The 18,271-nt window shown below is 34.5% G+C and overlaps 1 protein-coding gene across 4 annotated transcripts in view; it reads right to left on the bottom strand.

Annotated features, from left to right (window-relative positions):
• LRBA (LPS responsive beige-like anchor protein) overlaps positions 1-18,271 on the bottom strand; it is an 891,557-nt gene that overhangs the window by 712,257 nt on the left and 161,029 nt on the right. The window lies entirely within an intron of this gene.

Here is an 18,271-nt window from a genome sequence, read left to right as displayed (position 1 = left end):
TTCTCACAAATTGGTCAATTGAAGTGCATCGGGCAGAAAGGAACCTCACTTTTGCTCAGGAACAAGGATGTAGTTTAAACAAAGGCTTCCAACCACTAACTGTTTTCTTAATCTCTATATCATACAGTAACTCAAAAAACATTCTAGAATTTATTTAATAAAAAGTATTGAAAAGAAAAAAATACTTTGCCCTCAAACTTCCTGAAAGAACCAGAATTTCCATTTAGTCAATAAATACTCCCCAGTTTCACAATTTGCTCAAATATACACGTTATAAATATTAAGTAAAGCTCTTTTTTGTGGGCAATAGTAGACACAGTTTTTCTCAAAATGCTTGTCAAAACAGGTGTGAAAGACTGGGTATACAAATGAACAATGACCAGAATAGAAAGTTTGGCCCACTAGTTACAATTGGTTCAGGAAACTGGCCGCTAACTATAGTAGATATTCTAGGAAGTCAATTCACAGTTTCTATAACTATCTACCCAAAACAGGCAGGACTTAGTAATTCACAACTTCCCTAATTCGTGCACCTGCTTCCAACTTGGCTCCAACCAGAGAAAGCTAAATACACTGTCCTAATCAATCACATAAGATGCCTCACTTCTGGTTAGTCCACCTCCAGCCTCCCTATGCCAACAGTCACCAATCAGGGCATATCTGAAGTCTTCACATTTTTCTACTACAAAATTTCCCCACTGGTCTGCCAGCCTTTGAGTCTCTGCTAAAAACAAGTAATGGTGGCTAACTCCCTTGCAAGCTCTGGTTATAATAGCTTGGTTCTCCTTTAAGTGTTCTTCTTTTATTTCCTTAGCTATGTTATATTGAATGCTTACTGTATGCCATATACTTTCATAAGTATTTGGCATATATTAACATACTGAATCTTAAGAACAACCCAAAAGAGATAAATAGCATTATCCCCATTTTATAAATGAGCACAGGCACAGTGACATAAATAGTATCGCACAGTTAATAACTTCCTAATCTCTCTTTCTTAAAAAAGTCATCTTGACCAATTTTGTTTTCTTAAGGACAGACCAGACAGGGGCTCTATTTCATGGATATCCAATAAAAGTATGATTTGGTACAAGCTTTTAGGTAGCAATTTAGGAATACCTACTAAAACTTTTAGTAAGATCTGCAGACCCTTCTCCTGGAAATTTCAATTAAAGGAATTTATCCTATAAAATAAGAGATATATACATAAGAACAGAGTCATTGCTGCTCACCAATAAGGGAAAGTTATTATGGTATATATGTAGGACATTATAATATAAACTACCTCAATTATTTTTGCAAAAAAATTTTTGGAAATGCCAGAATATAAGTAGTAAACATTTGTCATTCATATACATATATATATATATAATATAAATACTATATATATTATATAATCACTCAATCCTAAAATTATAAGTGATCTGATAGCACTCAGATGTTATATCAAAGCTGTAGCTACGCCTATTAACTTTTTCTCAAAAATGGTGAATTATACGTTAATATGATATATTATACATACCTACCTATTAATATCAAGTCATTAAAATTCATGTAAAAAGTGTGTCAATAAGTGAAATAATATTGTAAAATAGCATATATATTATCACATTTTTGTAAAAAATAATTACATCCATGGGAATATTTATGTATAGAAGTGAATACTGGAAGGTCTTACACTAACATGTTAATATTAATTATATATGAGTATTTGGATAACAGGTGACTAGGAAGTTTTGTGGGTACATGTGCATGCATTTCTGTTGGGTCTCAAATTTCTGCCAATGACCACATATTATTTTTAAAATTAAAAATGATACTGTCTGATCAAGAAATTTGAAATCAATGATATTGGCAATTAAGTATAAAATATCAGTCACACTAAAAACCTATAAAACATGGACATTTTTTTCTCTTTAAAATTTCTTAAAACAATACGTAGCTTTTATTTTTAATCTTACCATATAGCTATGACACACATGCATGCATGTGCATTTACATACACATATTTTTTCACATGTGCACATATTATCTCTAATAATAAGAACTGTTTGTCAATTTCTTAGGATTTTTAAAAATTACTTTTAAAAAAACACTTAGGGAATTCTGAAAACAACAACGACAAAGATTTCCACATGTTTTTTACCCAACCTAATATGTAATTTCTTATATAAAATGACAGAAATTTATGATTAAGCAATTTCACTAGAATGTTAATATATTTCAGATAAATCCAAGATATTTAAATACTTTACCCAATTTCATCATTAAGGGGGAAATCTAACACATTTTTACATTTAGAATTCACATGGGAATAGTCTTTACCAATACCGTATTAAAGTCATAGGCCTATTTTCCCTTATGTAATTATGGGTCTAGACAAAACATTGTGTCTAAAGGTTTTAATTTTCTTTGTTTATAAAAGGGATGTTTTTGGACAATTCTCATAATTTAGAACATTTAAATGCCTTAGTTTAAATTTTAACTAAAGAATAGAAGCATTTTGCACACCAAGTAAAAACAAGAGTATTTTGATTACTCAAGAAAATGTTCAATTTGAAGCAAAAAAAAAAAGGAAAAGGAAAAAATAAATAATGAAAACCTAGATCACAAACTAGACAATGAAATTTTGTTTTACAAAGAGTACTCTTAATAAGTACACATCTGAAATGCTGAGAAGGAAGTAAGCAATATACTGCGTTTATACAAGAAGAGCATATTACTGCTTAGAAACCTAGTTCAGCTGTTGGAGGAGAGGGATACAGTGACAAACAGCTTCCCTGCTACAAAGGTGGCAGGAAATCTATCAAACTGGACAATAAAATTGCAATTGAGTTTCTTTGGCTTTTTATAGCAGCTGCATGGATCCTGATGTAACTCTGTAAAAGCTAACCAATTCTGCAACATTAGTCCTTTACACACCAGTTCTTTATCAAGAACCATGTTATAAATTTGTAAAATTAATATTCAAAATGGCTACAAAAGGGAAAAAATAAGCAGGACTCCAGTATCACATGCATAACAGCACTATAAAAGATTTTATAATGAATATTTTTAGAGAAAAAAATTTGATTCCAATAATTCCAGAATTTTTAACAACATGCTACATTGTTCACCTATTTACTGAAGCACTTCAGTTCCATCCTAAACTTTATTAAATATTGATTTGAAGACCTCAGTGCAGAAATCATCCATTGATACATTAAAATAGATGTCAAGATTTTGAAATTGCAAAAAAAATAAACATAGCAGTCTCAAATTACTTCATATAAACCTATATAAAAGAGAAAACTTTTAATCAATGAAGAAAATTCATAAAACATTTGAAAAATAAATGATATGCATACTATAAATGGATGAACCTTGAAGACATAATGTTGAACGAAATAAGCCAGACACAAATGGACAAATATTATATGATTTAGTTATATGAAATAACTAGAATATGTAAATTCATAGGGACAGAAAGTAGACCATCAGGTTGGGGGTAGGGTGGGAGAAAAAGAATGGGGAGTTAATACTTAGTGGTTAGAGTTTCTGTTTGGGATGATGTAAAAGTTTTGGTAATGAATGGTGGTACTGGTAGCACAACATTGTGAATGTAATTAATATCAATGAAGTGTACAATTGAATAGAAATGTTTTATTTTATATAAGTTAATTTTTAAAAAATTTTAAGTAAAAGATTTATGAAACATTAAAATTAAAGGTGGAAACCACAAAGAACCAACCTGTAATTTTAAAATTTTCTTCTCTCCCTCACAGACTTAGGCAAAGTTTTAGAATTTATGTTTTAAAGCATTCTTTAAAGGCAAAAAAAAAAACACCCACAACGAGCTTATAGTGAGTATACATTCCATTTTAGAAATGTAATCCCAAAACTAAACACAATTCAATGAGTCAAAGATTGGTTCATGGCACAAAGCAGCCCCAAAATGTCTCACCTTAAAGCGACTATTTTCTTGGCAAAGATGTTAAGATCTATAGAAAGCTATTGCTCTGTACAAAATCATTGGAATAAAGGAAAATATAATAAAAAATATACATACATAACACATGAAACGTAAAGTTGTTGTGTTTGTTGTGGATAAGCTGAGTCTAAAAATTACTGATTTCAGTTATTACATAAAGTTTACATTTAACATTGTCTACATCGTAACATAGGCTCACAGAAAGAAAAAAGGTTTTCCTTTACGATGAAAAAAAAATAAGGTATTTTAAACTGGAGTCCATATTTACTTTTTTTTTAGAATTCCCTATCTCCTTTCTAAATAGTATGTTATATGAAAGCAGTTCAGCATGAAGAAGAGGAGAATTTTATGAAAATTCGCAAAATAATGCCCTATATACCAAGGGACTCTTAAAATTTAGCATGCATAAGAACCACCTAAAAGATTTCTGGGAACCTCTCCGTAAGAATCAGATTAAGAGTCTAAGATGAAGCCCAGGAGTCTGCAATGTAATGCACATCCAAATTAACTCGGCGGAGATAACCCCTAAGTCATACTGTGAATCATACTGATATAGGTGCTGTAAAGAAGAGCTGCTATAGCTATTTCCCAGATCGCTGTAAGAGAAGACTGAGACACTAAGGGAACACATAGTTGAACCAAACAGCCCTGCACAATGATGGTGCAGTTCTTCCTACTCCTTCTGCAACAAATATGCAGCTGGCAAGTACTCAGCACTATGCATAGTTCTATGGATGATATGTAGAAGTATAAAATCTCTGCTGATAAGAGTTTAAGAATTTAGTAGCCAAAATAAGACACAGGAGGAAAACTAACCTTTAACCAACAATATAATATGAAAGATAGTACAGGATTATACATGATTAAACGCCAAATGCCAGCCTACATTTCCTACATTACACATTGCTGGGTTTCTTCACATATGTTACACACTACCAAGTGATCCAAACAAGTCACCATGCTTTCTATCAAAGACATCATGTCCGTGGCTTTGCTTATAGTGATTCCCATCACCTCATTCTCTACATGCTCAAATCTTTTTTACCCTGTTGAGACTGTAGTCAAATGACATCTGTTCCACAAACTCCTGTGATGCCCTCAGGAAGAAGGGACAGAATCTAAAGAGGTAATGTAGAACAAAACAACATAAGGAAGGGAAACAAAGGGATATGGTAGCAGAGAATGTGTATGCTACTGAAGTTAAGTTGGTACCTTTTCAAATTAGTAGGTTATAGACAAAGGATGTGCAATACAAACCCCAGAATAACCAAAAAAAAAAAAAAAAAGAATTAAAAACACAGAAACGGAAATTAGAGAGGGATCAGTTAGAAGCATCAGAAAAGATCAACTGTACAGAAAAGGAGACTACAATAAAGGAAAAGAGACAAAAAAGGATATGGCATATAAAAACCTAAGGACAAAATGCATGAAATAATTACTGCCTGTCCAGTAATAACACTGAATGTTAATGGATTAAACTTCTCAATCAAAAAACACAGGTTAGCAGATTTAATGAAAATGCATGATCCAACTATATGATGTTTACAAGAGACTCACCTAAGATCTGAAAACACAAAAAGGTTGAAAGTGAAAGGTTGCAAAAAGATAATCCATGCAGGGAAGCTGATTTGGCTCAATCGATAGAGCATCTACCTACCATATGGGAGGACCAGAGTTCAAACCCAGGGCCTCCCTGACCCATGTGGAGCTGGCCCACGTGCAGTGCTGATGTGCGCAAGGAGTGCTGTGCCATGCAGGGGTGTCCCCCGCGTTGGAGAGCCACACATGCAAGGAGCGCACCCCACAAGGAGAGCCACCCCACGCAAAAAAAGCACAGCCTGCCCAGGAGTGGCGCCACACACACGGAGAGCTGACGCAGCAAGATAACATAACAAAAAGAGGCACAGATTCCCTGTGGCGCTGACAAGAATACAACTGGACACAGAAGAACACACAGCCAATGGACACAGACAGCAGAGAACAGACATTGGTGGGGTAAGAGGGAAGGGGAGAGAAATAAATTAAAAAAAAAAAAAAAAAGATAATCCCAAATAGAAACCAAAAGAGACCTGGGGTAGCTATACTAATACTGGACAAAATATACCAAGTCAAAAGTTGTCTCTTCTCTCACTGTGTTTCTCTTCCATGGTACATTATTGCCCCCTATTTTGTATTTCAGTTATTTTTATAGGTGTATTATAATATTAAAATGTAACTTCACTGAGGATAAGATCTGTTTCTGATTCATCTTTGTATTTTTCACAGTAAGTAAAAGGCTCAAATAGAAGATAGAACAAAAGGGAGAGGTAAAAAGGAATTTTAAAAAGGAAATTTCAAAAAGTTAGGCTTAACTTTTTGAAGAAACCCACCACTTTTCCAATAATTAAAAACAAAAACAAAAACAAAATGATTGAGAAACTAACCAAGTAATCTGATGGAGAAAGAGGAAAAGATAAAAAGAGAGAAAAACTGAGAGACTAAGATTCAAAGACAGGGACAAACAGAGAGAGATTTACCAAAGGAGGATCAGACAGAAAAAAAGCTAAATGGGTTGGTGGGGAGGAAGAAGGAAGAGGAGTTGGAATGGGTGTAAGGATGTTAGAAGAAAGAACAGATAATGAAAAAGAAGGTGATGGGAAAGAGGGAGATAGTGGCCAAAAAGAGAGAGAGACAGGCAGGCAAACAAGAAAAGTTAGCTAGGCAGGGATAGAGGTGCAAACTGAAACAAGTACCCACTGTAACACTAAAAGACTGGGGTGAGGATTAATTGATTGGTTGGGGCAATAAAATGGCAGTGAGACAGGAAAGGAGAGGGGGAAAAAGAAGATTTAGACAGATTGTGAATTCATATAGTATGACTTGGCCTGAGAGTAAGAAAAACTTTCATATAGAAGTGACTTAGCTAGCTAAGTCCTGAAAAATATAAATCTGATAAGCACAAAAAAGTACACAGTACATATCCTGAATAAACAAAATTAAAGATTCAACAAAGCATATATTTTTGAAAAGGTCTAGAACCATACTACTAGGGTGGAGATTTTTGTCTAGGGATGTAATGTAAGATAAAGTAGGAAATATTTTTTTCAAAGAGAACTGTGAGAGATTAGGTAGCAAGTATTTTGTAAAAACTCTTACCTTTCTAAGAAGATTAGAACAAAGTATTTATGCAGAGGGGCTAAATCATATAAGTTGTTTATTGTTTAGTAAATCTAGAGGAAAATATCACTAAGGCTAGAGACTATTACAAATACCCAGACCAGAAGTGATCTGGGCACATATAAAGAACTAAAAATCATTAAGAAAAGGAAAAACCTAATAGAAAAACAGGCAAAAGAAAAAGCCATGCCATAAAAAGAAGTCTGATAGTATCAAGGAGTACAGGATGAAACGACAGTTAGAACTAGTGATTCTACTTCTAATCCTATCTCCTAGAAGAGTGCATTTTCAGACTGAGGCTAATTCAGTCAGAGAATCATGAAATCAACTTATAGGGCTATCGTCAGCATTTCTTAAATGAAAAAGCATAGACAATATCAGAGTGCATCACTATATAGACTTTAAACCTTTGCCCATGAGTACCTGAGTTATTCATAGAAATGAAAATGAATGAACTAAAGCTACATGTAACAATAAAAAAGAACCTTGGAAACAAAAAGATTTGACAGAAAACAGATAGCTAGATAGATAGATAGATAGCTAGATAAATAAATGGAATCCATACAGTATGGTGCCATTTTTACAAAGCTTAAGAATAGGAAAAATTAGACAACTTATTAGGAAAAATTATTAAACTTTCTTTTTTCTTGAAGAAGGGAATGATAAACACAAGATACAGAATGGTGTTAACCTTTGGAAAGTGGAGAAGAGGTGATTGCATTGGGAGTATCATACAGATAGTTTAAAGTAACAATTCTTCCATTATAACACTTCATAGATGTATGCTATATAAAATATTCTAGATATAATTCTTTATTTTAGAAGTTGTAATTAAATAAAAACATGAAGTGATCTGGGCACAAAGAGTAAGAACAGGGAGAAAAGGATGAAATTGATGAAATGGGAAAAAAAGGATGAAAGGATGAATAGTCATTGAGCATTCATTCTACTCTCTGCGATTTCACACCTTAATTCTTAACTTCAACAACATGCCTTCTGTATATTTCCACATTTTCATTTAAAGTTTAGACATTGATGGCAAAGAAAAGTTTAAAAACTAACCTGAGTTTACACAGGTAATAATTTCTACGAATCAATTCAAAACTAGGACTTTCCTAATTCTACACTCCACGTTCTCATCATTACTCACACAAATGGACTGGTAATTGGATATATATCTTTAATCATAACTGTTTAAAAGCTGAAAGCACCTGACAGATGACCTAGTCTAACCTTTTTTTTTAAAGATAGGGAGTTCAAAGAGACTCAGCTATTAGCCCTAAATACCCAGTGACTTTCCAAGGCAATTGTCAAACATTTTGGTCTCAAGACCATTCACACTCTTTAAAAAAAGTACTGAGACCCCAAAGACCTTTTGCGTATGTGGGTTATATCTATAGATAGCCAATTAGAAATAAAAATTGAGAATCTTCATACACATTTAATAATTCATTTAAAAATAACAATAAAGCTATTACATGGTAATATACATAAAATATTTTGGAAAAAGTAAAAACTAGCAAGAGAGGTGCCATTATTTCAAATTTTTGCAATGTATGTATGGCTTATTAGAAGAGAGTTGCATTTTTATCTCTGTTTCTGTATGCAATCTGTTGTATTACATTATTGTGGCTGAAATATATGAAGAAAGGAAATCAAGACCATGCACAACTTCTTTTTCTTATTTATCACCAAGCTATATACAAACATATATTTGTAAGTTGATTCTTCCACCCTTAGAATATCCTTGTAAACTCTTACAATAGCAGCACAACATCCTCTTATTGAGGAAAGAAGAAGCAAAATGAATCATTCTTGGGTATTTCGAATACTTGAAATCTACTCAAAAAAAAACAAACCTAAAAACACATATTTTGTAAATAGCAATATATTCCTATAAAAGAGCAAACTATTCCAGATTAATAACTGATGTGAACAACAAATTTTCTTAAAAATATATCAAATGTATCATTTCTGTACTTTCTTCTTTCCAATAAATTTAATGGAGAAAGAAAAGTGAAATATATGTGAAAATTATATTTTTGTTACTTTTAAGTAAGAAAAGAATTCATAAACAAGATTCAAAATCCATAGACCATAGAGCAAAGGTTCTTAACCTTTTTTGTTCCACGGACACCTCTGCCAGTCAGGCGAAAACCACGGACCTCTTACTAAGTCCATACAATACTGTGTATTATTTAATAAATATAAAACACACTCACCAAAATGTAACCAAAAGAATGTGTTTTTTTAATTTCAATTCAAGCTCACAGACCCCTTGCTAAGACACACTGTCAAAGAGGATTGTGAAAAGATGATGCTAGACTAACAGGCAAGGCTCAATGCTTTCACAAAAGCAATGGAGAAAGAGTCAAAGGCCATCCGAGGGACCTGCTTCAGGGGTCAGCAGACCTGGAGAACACTACACAACTCCCAGGAAGGTGAGGAACAAAGAAAAGAAGAATCCCAAACAACAAACATGAGTTTCCAAGCACTCACTGCAGCCAGGAAGAGCTCTCCTGCCCCATCCTGAAGATAATAAGCTGTGGTAAAACCCCTGGCTCACTGCACCTGACTGAGAGGGGATCAAACAACTTCCTCCCTGTCAGCTGTTTCAAGGAAAAAGGGACAGGGAGCCAGGGACTTTTCTTCAGTGAAATTGGCCAGCAGATCCCACTTTGAATCTCCCCTGTAGAGATTCAACACATGAAAACAGGAAAGCTGAGACTTAAGCACCGCCATGGAAAGGTAGCTGAGAGCACCATTTGCAGGCCAGTCCAGAAACTGCATGGACAAAAACTGTTTCCAGTTCTCTCTGTACCCTAAACCCTGTGGGGAAATCTGTGACCCATTAGTGAGTTGCTCACCCGATTTTTATAACTTAAGCTGGGCAATTCTAAAGACTGAGAATAAGTTGAATCAAATATCAAAAAAAGAGCTGTGAAAGAAATATTAGGCAAGACAGAGAAACTGGCCATTAGAGTAAATTCACCAATGTATTCAGATGCCAAGATATCAGCAAAAAATTACAAGCCATATTAGGAAACAGGAAGACATGGCCCAGCAAAAGGAACAAAGCAAATATCCTGAAGAGATACAGGATTTACAACACTTAATCAGTGATAATCACACAACTCTTCTACATCAACTCAAAGAATTTAAAGAAAATACAATTAAAGAAATAAAGGCTATTAAGACACCATGGGTGAGCATAAAGGACAAATTGAAATCCTGCAAAGAAATATAATAGATGCTATGGGAATGAAAAATGCAATGGATGAGATTTTAAAATACTTGAGGCCCAAAAGAGCAGATCTGAATAGCTCGAAGACAGAATTTGTGAATTCGAAGACAAAACATCTGAATTGGAGAAGACAGGAGAACAGAAAGAGAAGAGAATGGAAAAAATGGAACAGAGTCTTAGGGAGCTGAATTACAACATGAAACATGCAAACATTCACATTATTAGTGTCCCAGAAGGAGAAGAGAATGGAAAAGGGGTATAAAGAATATTTGAGGAAATAATGACTGAAAACTTCCCAAACTTTATGAAAGACATAAATATCAATATTTTAGAAAAACAACATACCTGAAGCAAAAAAAAAAAAAATCCCAATAGAACTACCCTGAAATACCAACTATTCAGAATGACAAATATCAGATATAAAGAGATGATACTGGAGGTTGCAAGAGAAAAGTAAGGAATCACATATACTTAATAAGAATAAGTGCTGACCTCTCATCAAAAACCATGAAGGTGAGAAGAAGGTGGTATGATGTATTTAAAGTACTGAAAGAGAAAAAATGCCAACCAATGTTTTCCAGTAAACCAAAAGTACGATACTGATATTTATCTTGTATTTGTAACCTGAGTTTTACCACCTAAATGTAATTTTTACTTGATTCTTCAGTAGTAAATAAAGCCATTACATTAAAATATTTTTTGTTTAAAAATTTAAAAAAACAAACTGCCAGCCAAGAATTCTGTATCTGGCAAAACTGTCCTTCAAAAATGAGGGCAAGTTCAAAGTCTTCAGAGACAAACAGAAAACTGATAGAATATGTTACCAAGAGACCATAATTACAAAAGGCACTAAGAGAGTGCTACAGCCTAAAAGAAAACACAAGGGCAAAAAATTAGAGAAGAGTGTAGAAATGAATATTATTGGAAGGAGCAAACTAAAAGGTAAGAAGACAGACAACAGAATAATAGGATAACACAGAGCCAAAGGACAAAATAGATGAAGTGATGCTTTTACAATAATAACATTGAATGTTAAAGGCTTGAACTCCACAATCAAAAGACATAGACTGATAGAATAGATTTAAAAATATGAGAAATCTATATGTTGTCTACAAGAAATCTACCTCAGATGTAAAGACACAACCAGGTTAAAATTGAAAGGTTGGAAAAAGATTTTCCATGCAAATAGTAACCAAAAAAAGAGCTGGAGTAGTGACACTAATATCGGACAAAATAGATTTCAACTGCAAAACTGTTATAAGGGATGAAGAAGGTCATTATATATTAATGAAAGGGCAATTCACCAAGAAAAAATAACTATATTAAATATTTATGCACCTAAAATGAGTGCCTCAACATACATAAGGCACACACTGGCAAAACTGAAGGGAGAAATAGATGTCTCTACAATAATAGCTGGAGACTTTAATACACCACTCTCAGTATTGGATAGAACATTTGCACAGAGGATAAAGAAACAGAGAATTTGAACAACTTGATAAATGAACTAGACCTAAAAGACATCTATACAGAAATGCTCTCGAAAGCAGGATATACATTCTTTTCAAGGACTTATGAATCCTTCTCCAAGATAAACTATGTATTGGGTCACAAGACAAGTCTCAATAAATTTTAAAAGATTGAAATTACACAAAACACTTTCTCTGATCGTAACAGAATGGAGCTGGAAATCAATAATGGATGGAAAAAGGAAAAATTAATAAATATATGGAGATTAAACAACACACCCTTAAACAATCAGTGGGTCAAGGAAAAAATTGAAAGAGAATTCAACAAGTATCTGCAGAGGAATGAAAATGAGAACTCAACACATCAAAACTTAAGAGACCCTGCAAACACAGTGATGAGAAGGAAATTTACAGCCCTCAATGCTTATATTAATTTTAAAAAAAAAAGAAAGAACTAAATTTGAAGATCTAACTGCACACCTGGAGAAACTAGAAAAAGAAACCGCAAATGAATCTCAAACCAAGTCAAAGGAAAGAAATGGTAAAAATCAGAACAGAAATAAATGAAATCAACAACAACAACAACAAAAGAATAAACAAAGCCAAGAGTTGGTTCTTTGAGAAGATCAACAAAATCAACAAATGCTTAGCTAGACAGAGGAAGAAAGAAAGAGGGAAGATGCAAATATAATCAGAAATGAGAGGCGGGACATTACCACTGACCCCACAGAGATCATAAGAGAATACTATGAACTTGTATGCCAAAAAATGAGACAATGTAGACAAGATGGACAAATCACTAGAAATACACAAGCCACCTACAATGACCCAAGCAGAAAGAGAAGATCTCAATAAATCCATCACTAGTGAAGATATTGAAACAGTCATAAAAAACCTCCCAAAGATGAAAAGCCCAGGACCAGAATGCTTCACAGGTGAATTTTACCAATCATTCAAATACAATCTAATACCAATCTTGCGCAAGCTATTTCAAAAAATTGAACAGGAAAAAATGCTACCAAACTCATTCCATGAAGCCATCATCACCCTAACACCAAAACCAGATAAAGATACTATGAAAAAAGAAAATTAGGGGGATGCAGATATGGCTCAAGTGATTGGACTCCCGTTTACCAGATGGGAGGTCCAGGGTTCAATTCCCAGGGCCTCCTGGTGAAGGCAAGCTGGCCCATTAGGTGAGCTGGCCTGAGTGGCATGCTGGCGCGAGCGGAGTGCAGACCCCCGCGGTGAGCTGGCCCAAGTGGAGAGCTGGCGCAGCAAGAGGATGCCACAAAAAGAGACAATAAGAGATGCAGCAGAACAGGAAGCTGAGATGGCGAAAGAGATTGAGCCCCTCTCTCCCACTCCAGAAGGTCCCAAGATTGGTTCCCAGTGCCGCCTAAAGAGAACACAAGCTGACACAGAAGAACACACAGTGAGTGGACACAGAGAGCAGACAACAAAGGGGGTAGGGAAACATAAATAAATAAATAAATCTTTTTAGAAAAAGAAGAAATAAAATTAGAGACCACTATCTATAATGAATATAGATGCAAAAATCCTCAACAAAATACTTGCAAACAGAATCCAAAAGCACACTGAAAGAATTATATACCACTATCAAGTAAGTTTTATCCCAGGTATGCAAGGGTGGTCCAACACAAGAAAATCAATTAGTGTAATAAACCACAATGATAAATTGAAGAAGAAGAATCACACAATTCCTCTTGATTGGTGCAGAAAAGGCCTTTGACAAAATACATCACCCTTTCTTGATAAAAGCACGAAAGACAACAATAGAAGGAAGCCTTCTCAATATGGTAAACTGCATATATGAAAAGTCTAGAGCAAGTACTGTACTCAATGGTTAAAGTCAGAAAGCTTTTCCTCTGAAATCAGGAACAAGACAGAATGCCACTGTCACCATTGTTATTCAATATGCTACAGGATCTAGCAAGAACAATTAATTAGGCTAAATAAATAAGAGACACCCGAATAGTAAAGGAAGAAGGAATATTTTCACTATTTGCTGATGATATATGATCCTATATCTAGAATCTCCTGAAATATCCACAATAAAGCTACTAGAACTAATAGACAAGTTCAACAATGTGGCGGGATACAGGATTAATACCCCAAAATCAATAGCATTTCTATACACTACTGATGAATAACCTAAGGAGGAAATCAGGGGGAAAATTCCATTTATAAGAGCAACTAAAAAAATCAAATATTTAGGAATAAACTTAACCAAAAATATAAAGGACCTGTATTCAGAAAACTACAAAATATTGCTAAAAGAAACTGAAGAAGACAAATAAATGGAAGGATAGGATTGGAAGACTAAATATCATTAAGAAGTCTAATCTACACAAACTTATTTACAAATTTAAAGCAATCCCAATAAAAATCCCAACAGCCTTTTTGCAGAAATGGAAAAATCAGTTATCAAATTTATTTGGAAGGGTCCCCAAATAGCCAAAAAGGATATTTAAAAAGAAGACCAAAATTGGAAGACTCTCACTTCCAGGCTTTAAAGCACATTACTTATCTACATTGGTAAAAACAGCATGGTACTGGCATAAAGACAGACACATTGACCAAGAACTCAAAGGAAGACTCTCACACCTATAGTCAAGTGATTTTTGACAAGGTGGTTAAGCCCTCCCAGCAGGGCCAGAACAGTCTAATCAACAAATGGTGCTAGGAGAACTGGATATCAATATCCAAAAGAAAGAGAGGGAACCCCCACACACCTTATACAAAAAATTAATTCAAAATGGGTCAAGGACATAAATATGAAAGTGACAATCATCATAAAATTCCTAGAAGAAAATGTAGGAAAACATCTTCAAGATCTTGTGGTGGGGAAGCGGACTTGGCCCAGTGGTTAGGGCGTCCATCTACCACATGGGAGGTCTGAGGTTCAAACCCCGGGCCTCCCTGACCCGTGTGGAGCTGGCCCATGAGCAGTACTGATGCACGCAAGGAGTGCCGTGCCACACAGGGGTGTCCCTGTGCAGGGGAGCCCCACGTGCAAGGAGTGCACCCCGTAAGGAGAGCCGCCCAGCGTGAAAGAAAGTGCAGCCTGCCCAGGAATGGCGCCGCCCACACAGAGAGCTGACACAACAAGATGACGCAACAAAAAAAAAAAAAAAAGAAAGAAAGAAACAGATTCCTGTCTGCTGACAACAAGAGAAGGGGACAAAGAAGAAGACACAGCAAATAAACACAGAGAACAGACAACTGGGGCAGGGGGAACGGGGAAATAAATAAATCTCTGGGAAAAAAAAAAAAGATCTTGTGGTGGGAGGTAGTTTCTTAAACCTTACACCCAAAGCATGAACAACAAAAGAAAAAATAGATAAATGGGATGTCCTGAAAATTAAACACTTCTGCACCTCAAAGGACTTTGTCAAAAGGGTAAAAAGGTAGCCAACACAATGGGAGAAAATATTTGGCAATCACATATCTGATAAGAGTTTAAAATCCATGATCTACAAAGAGATCATAGAACTCAACAATAAAAAGACAAACTATCTGATTTAAAAATGGTCGAAACACTTGAAAAAACAATTGTTCAAAGAAGAAATAAAAATGGCGAAGAAACACATGAAAGAAAACGTTCAACATCACTAGCAATTAGGGAAATGCAAATCAAAACTACACTGAGATATTGTTGCACACCTAGTAGACTGGCCACTATTAAAAAGTCGGAAAACTGTACATGTTGGAGAGGATGTGGAGAGATAGAAAAGTTTATTCACCGTTGGTGGGAATGCAGAATGGTACAGCCACTGTGGATGACTGTTTGGCAATTCCTAAGGAATTTGTATATAGACTTGCCATGTGAGCTGGCAATACCATTACCAAGTATATACCCAGAAGAACTGAGAGCAGAACCAAGAACAGACATCTGCCCACCAATGTTCACAGCAGTGTTATTCACAATTGTCAAAAGCTGGAAACAACCCAGGTGTCCATCAACTGATAAACAGATAAACAAATTGTGGTGTATTCACATGATGGAATATTATGTAGCAGAAAGAAGACATGAAGTCATGAAGCATATGACAACATGGATGAACCTGGAAGACATTATATTTAGTGAAGCAAGCCAGTCACAAAACAACAAATACTGTTATGATTGCGCTATATGAACTAAACATATCGTGTAAACTCAAAGAGTTAACAATTAAAATATAGGTCACCAGAAAATAGAAGGAGGGTAGAGGATGGAAAGTTGATGGCTAATCTGTGCAGAACTGGTAAAAAGGTTGTCTTTTGTAAATCTTTGGAAATGAATAGAAACGGTGAAAGCATATCATGGTGTTTGTAACTAGCAGAGTTATTATATGGGTATGACAGGAGGTGAAAGGGAAAGTTTAAGGTCATGTATATTACTAGAAGGAAAACTAAAAACTGTAAAATGGGATGATAAAAGATAGTAAAACCTCATGAAAACACAAACACAGGTGAGATTGCATAGATAAGACTGGTTTTACAAAATACAAATACCAATATACTAGACAAAAGGAAAAAGAACAGCAGCTATATACAGCAGGGGAAGCACAGAATGACTGAAATGGGATGAGTTTTGTTTGTTTTATTATTATTGGAATAATGAAAATACTCTAAGAATGACTGAAGTGATGAATGCACAAATATGTGATTACACCAAATACCACTGATTGTATATTTTGGGTGGATTTATGTTTTAATAATACGTATCAATAAATTTGATTTGTTAAAAAAAAATAATGAAAAAGCATCGACCATAGATGAAACAACTAATGAATGTTACTACATAAAAAATTTGAAATGTATATGGATTAGAATGGACTGACAGATATTCTACTACTGAATTATTGTGACTCTAGCAATAGAAGAAACTATCATTGGTGTGAAGACAGCGGCCACAGGAGTTGCTGAGGGCAAGGAGAGGGAAGAAGAGGTGTGATATGGGGACATTTTCGAGACTTGAAGTTGTCCTGAATGATATTGTAGGGACAGATGTAGGACATCTTAAAACCTGCCATAACCCACTGAATGGACTGGGAGAGAGTGTAAACGATAATGTAAACTATAATCCCTGCTGTGTACCAGTGCTCCAAAATGTATTCATCAAATGCAATGAATGTGCCATACTGATGAAAGAACTTAGTGATGTGGGAGGAGTGGAGGTGGGGTAGGGAGTGGGGGTATATGGGATCTTCTTATATTTTTTAAGGAACATTTTATATGATCTATGTATCTTTTAAAAAAAAATTTTAATCCAGTTAAAAAATTTTGAAATGTAAAATTTCTTCAGAAAACAGAAATATAAAACTCTAAAACTAAACAGACAAGCCACAAGTTGGCAGAAGATATTCATAAACTATAGAGCCAGCAAAGCACTAAGACCAAGAAAAATGCTTTGCTGGCTCTATAGTTCCCACAGAACAGGAAGAAAATACAAAGGAAGATCACAGGGAGATTATATGAATTTAAAATTCAACAAATGGGCAAAATTTTAAGCTCCAGCCAAACCAAATGATGAGGTAGTATGAAGAAGCAATGAAGAACTCCTACACTGGTGGTGGAAATGTAAACTAATACATCACTTTTGGGGAAAGAATCTGTATTATCTTGTAATGTTCAACATTTGCAATTTCACTTCAAGGAATATAAACAGAGAAACTCTAAAATATAAACAAAATGTGTACAAAAATACTCATGAATTGGCAAATGGATAAAGTCATGTAATGGATCACAATACAACTGAGAAAACAAACATGTGGTTCAATATTGGTGATGAAATCTCAAAAACAGAAGATAGAGGAAAATGTATGATATCATTTATATAAATTTGAGAAGTATGCAAAAAAAATTCTTCATTGTTTAGAGTTATATATACATATAGGAGAAATAGAGAGAATACATAGGAACAATGATGATAAGTTCAGGTTAATGGTGAGGGATAGTAGACAAGGTAATTGGGAACTCAATTTCCTAAACAGTGGTAAGTGCACTGTTCTTGATATGTCTAGCATTTCATAACAAAAGTTAATAAAAACTATACATAACTTTCTAACTTATATAAGCTTAATTTTAAAAAGCAGACTTGTAGATTCTTCCTAAACAATTTTTTATTATAACTGGCTAAAATACAAAGAAGGTAAAGACGGCAGCCAGATCTTTTTATTCAACTGCCTTACATTAGTAAAGAATTTTTCATCTTTGAATATAGTACGCCACCTTGTGGTCAAAAGCTCTGAACTACTATGAAATTCAGGGAACTTACATCTGTGAACCTGTTTATTGAAAATACAAATTATTTTATGCTGTGGCGCAAGGTTTGACTTAACTCAAAAGCACATAAAACTGACATGTAAAAAATAATTTGATTTTTGGAGAAGTTGGCAATACTCTGTATTTCTTTTTAGGGAGTCC

This window comes from Dasypus novemcinctus, chromosome 1 (genome assembly GCF_030445035.2).
Source record: "Dasypus novemcinctus isolate mDasNov1 chromosome 1, mDasNov1.1.hap2, whole genome shotgun sequence".
Classification (NCBI taxonomy): Eukaryota; Metazoa; Chordata; class Mammalia; order Cingulata; family Dasypodidae; genus Dasypus; species Dasypus novemcinctus.
This window is presented reverse-complemented; position numbering and strand designations above follow the sequence as displayed.